Here is a 4832-nt window from a genome sequence, read left to right as displayed (position 1 = left end):
GATATTGGCTGTAGAGGAGGGGCATCCAGCATGAGGCCCAGTGCTCTGGGCTGAGAATTAGGTGGAGCAGACCTTAAAATAGACCTTAAAATGGTGGCATTCGAGAAGGGGCAGCTTTGGGGCAGTGCTGATAACAATGTGAAACTCTACTGGTGTAAGTTGCCAAGGGAACATCCAAGGGCTAGCTGAGTCTCTGGCCCAGGGACAAGGGGACCGTGGAATCACCATTGAGAGAGCTGATTTTGGGGAGAAGCTGAGTCCAGCTTCAACTGCTTCATGAGGGCTGAGAAGCAGACGAGGATGCTAGGGGCCGATGTTAATCCAGGTGGGCTTCCTGGAAGAAAGATTAGCAGCTGCTACTCCATGATGCCTGATTTCTCAACAGTTGTCATTCCTCTAAAATATTTCTACACTTCCACCCTTTCTTGGGTGTTTTGCTATTTAAAAAATATCAATAGACAGCATGTCTACCATTAGTGTATAAGCTTTTCAAGTGCTTTAGAAAGTATTGGTTGTTTCAGTGGCCAGGACATGGAAGCAACTGAAGTATCCCAGGATAGATGATTGGCTAAAGAAGCTGTGGTACATATGTACAATGGAATATTACTCGGCCATAAGAAGAGATGAAATACTGCCATTTGTGACAACATGCTAAGCAAAATAAACCAGACAGAAAAAGTTGAAAATCACATAACATCACTTATATGAGGGATATAAACCTAAAAACAACAAATGGGCAGGACAAATAAACAGAGACTCATGGATATGGACTATAGGTTAGTGGTTACCAGAGGACTATAGACTAGTGGTTACTAGTGGGGTGGGGGAGGAGGGGGAAGGTAGACGGGGTAAAGGGGGTCAAATATAGGGTTTAGGGGGAGGGTGAAGTGGGTAAAGGGGATCAAATATATGGTAGCTGAAGGAAACTGGACTTTGGGTGGCAAACACACAATAGAATACACAGATGTCAAATGATAATGTACACCTGAAAATTATATAATTGTATTAGCCATTGTTACCCCAATAAACTTAAAAGAAATAAAAAAAGTATTGGTTGTTAGAAGAATGAAATGACAAGTCACAAATTGGAATAAAATATTTGCAAAATGCATATCTGATGATGAACTTAGATCCAAAATATACTCTTCAAAATCAACCATAAGATAATAAATAATCCAATTAAAAATGGATAAAAGTTACGAACAGATGTCTCACCAGAGAAGATATACAGATGGCAAATAAGCATATGAAAAGTTGCTCAACACTTTATGTCATCAGGGAATTGCGGAGGGTAAAACTGTTTTGTATGATATTGCAGTGGAGGATACATCACATTACCATTTGCAAAAAGCTATAGAACTGTCCAACAGAGTAAGCCCTAATGTAAGGTATGTATTAATGTTTCAGTATTGGTCATCAATTGTAACAAAGGTACCGCACTCCCGCAAGACAGGGGAAAATGTGTGTAGAGGGAGAGGGGGTATAAGGGAACAGTCTTTACTTTTTGTGGAGTTTTCTGTAAGCTCACAAAAAATAGTCTATTAGAAGTTATTGGCCAAAAGATGGACTATTGGTTAATGAAATATGTATAACTATAACCTAATGACAACTGATCGGATGCATCTTGATTTAAGCTATGTAATTATATATAAATATAAAAGGATTCTGTATGTTTTGGAGGAAAAGTTAAAGCCAAATAAGAGATAACTATTTAGAGTTGGAAGGCTTTCTTTCCAACTCTAAAAAAAGCCACGCAGAGGATATATCTTAGACATATCCTCTAAGATACCTAAGAGAGAGCAGAACTTGTCATGTGACCATCTCCCTAGCAGCCACTAACTATCTTCTCATCATTCTCCTTCAGTCTGTGTGGTGGCTTTGTAATGTGTCAGCTTGACTAAGCTAAATGAACTATATCCTAGAATTACCTTCTCTGTATGTGTCCAATTAGAATGGGCCAAAAGAAATTCTTGGGTAATATTTGGAGGTCAGAAGTGCAGCAGCTGCTATTTTGTAGATCACACAGGTTGTCTCAGTGGCTGACTGTTTGACTCATCATGTTTGCATAGGGCAGCAGTCCGGCTAGCAATTATTCCACTTTCTCCTGGATCTTCCTTCAGTTTCACCAATTCTGGCCAGGTGTGTGTTTAGCTCAGTGATGAAGGATGTCAGCTTCCCCTGTGGATGCTCATATCACCAAGGTCAGAGGTAAGTTTGCTACAGCTTGTCCTAGCTTTCCTCCACTTTATATCTGTCTTTTTTCCCTAACTGCCTGCCCTATGCACTTTGAGTGCCAATATCAGACACTGAGACAATCTTAGGGACCGCTTAGCAACTCCACTAGTTGCATAAAGTCAAATCCCTGTTATTTTATGTTTGTCTGCCTGCCTGCCTATCCCTATCTATCTATCTATCTATCTATCTATCTATCTATCTATCTATCTAATCTAATCTATCATCTATCTAATATATATCCTCTAGTGGTTCAATCTCGCTGATTAAGACCTGATACACTCTAAACAGAGACTCTTGATGTCTGAGAAATTACTAGTACACCAAGCTATTATTCATGGAGGAAGTTGCAGTGGCTTTCCTCCTCCTCTCTCCCAAAGAATCTGATACAAAAAGGTGAGATTAACATCTTACAGAAGAAGACACTTAAGTGATGTTTGTACCCCACTGTGTTCAGTCTGTTCAATATACTAGGCAAAATGATTTTTGTTCCCAAACTGAGAACTTGCTCAAGGTCAGTATTTCCAGCATCCCCCAGGGGCTTGTTAGGAATGCAGAATTTCTTGCCCCTCAACACCTGGACTGACTGAATCAAAACTTGGATTTTGACAAAATCTGTCAGTGATTTGTGTGCATATTGAAGTTTAAGATGTGTGGTCTATAGGACATGACTTTTGGGGAATGAAACCAGAGATGGATGCTTACCATTTGCTTCTTGGATATACTGTTTTAAAATATGTGATCAATATCTGGAACACCTTAGAGCATCCTGTCTTTAATTTCCTCATAGCAATTGACTTTTTATGTGAAATATCTACAATATTTTATTTATAAAAAGAAGAGATATGACGAAAATATAGAAAAATGTTTACATCCGTTGAATCTGGATGTAACATGGGGGTCTGTTAGACTCTTTCTGTACAGTCAGTAGTTCTGAAACTTTTATTTAAATAAGTTAAATTAAAAGTTTTTAAAAAGTGGGAAAGAACATCCTTGTTGTTCTGTGGAGGGTGGATCAGAAGAGGAGACCGATGCTGGATCAGGGAACAGGGGCAGGTGATGACAGGGCTGAAGTATAACAGGAGGCAAGTGGGAGAGATGCTGGGGCCAAATGGAGAGAACTTCTCTTCAGGTTAAGACCTTTCCAGAGAGGAAAGCAGTGTCTTCATTGGAGTAGTACCTGTCAAAGCTCCCTCCCTTCCACTTCTGGGTTTTTATTCCTATTGTGCCCCCTACCTCAACCACTCTTCTGCCTTATCTTCAATGGTTACCTCTCCTCCTTTAGGTCTTATCTCAGATGTGGCCTCCCAGGGAAGGCTTCTCTGCCCACCCCCTACCCCTGATTGGTTGGATTACTTCCTCTGGACTCTCACAGCTAAGGCTCTTTTTGATACGAATGTCTAAAAAACCAAATTAAAGTAGTTTTCCCCCCTACCAAACAAGAAATATCTTGGCTCACATGATTTTTAAAAATGTACTGGTTGACCTCATTCAGGTGAGGTGTGGTCCAGAAGCTCAAACACAGGAAGGCAGTTATGAGCAAAATCTCTGCAGTCTGACTCATTAAGTTTGAATCCTGATTTCATCACTCACCAGCTGGATGACCTTGGCAAGTCTTTCAATCTCTCTGGCCTCAGTTTCCTCATTTATGAATTGGGAACAATAATAATGCCCACTTTTCAGTGTAGTGGCATTTAAATTGAGATAATATGTGTAATATCTTTGAACAGTGCCTGCACACAGTTAACTCCTCAGTGACGATGACAATGATAATGATGATGATGATGATGATGATGATGGTGATGATGATGATGGTGATGTCATTGAGGACCCAGCTTCCTGTTCCTCACTTTCTATTGCTTGCTTCTTCCTTGGCTCCTTCTTCACCTGGCAATGCTAGGCTCTTCCACGTGGTTGCAAAATGTCTTACCCTGTACCCTCCAAGGTCGGGGAGAGAGATGTGGTTTTAGAGGCTAACATGGAAGAGGTAGGCTGCTTCTCTTTACTCTAAGCTTCTAGAAACCATTTGTTTAAGTCTCATTGGTTCAGATGGGGTCACATGCCCACTGTTGAATTAATCTCTGGGCCAGAATATGGCTCCCAAACCTTATAATGACTGCTACTCTGTATCTCCCCAAATTTATTTCTCATCCATTTCACCAGAACAGACAAGGGGACCTCTGATCTTCCAGCTCCTGAGGCCATGAGACTATTTGTGTCCAATGGACTGAGAGCACAAGTTATGTATGCACTTTAGGGCCAAAGCTTAATTTTAACAATTTCTCTCCTGCTTTATTGAGATAAAACAACAAATAAAATTGCAATATATTTAAAGTATAAACATGGTGATTTGATATATGTATACATTGTGAAATTAGGACCACAATCAAGTTAATTAACACATCCATCACCTCCCACAGTTACTTTTTTTGTTTATTTTGAGAACGTTTAAGGTCTACCTTCTTAGCATATTTTAGTATACAGTACTGTTTACCATAGTCACCATGTTATACATTAAACTCTAAGACCTTATCATCTTATAACTGAAAGGGGTTTGTGCCCTTTTACCAGCATGTCCTCATTTTCCCCACCCCCAGCAC

Source organism: Pteropus vampyrus, unplaced genomic scaffold (genome assembly GCF_000151845.1).
Source record: "Pteropus vampyrus isolate Shadow unplaced genomic scaffold, Pvam_2.0 Scaffold452, whole genome shotgun sequence".
Lineage (NCBI taxonomy): Eukaryota > Metazoa > Chordata > Mammalia > Chiroptera > Pteropodidae > Pteropus > Pteropus vampyrus.
The sequence above is the reverse complement of the archived record's forward strand: the minus strand, read 5'-3'. Positions refer to the sequence as shown.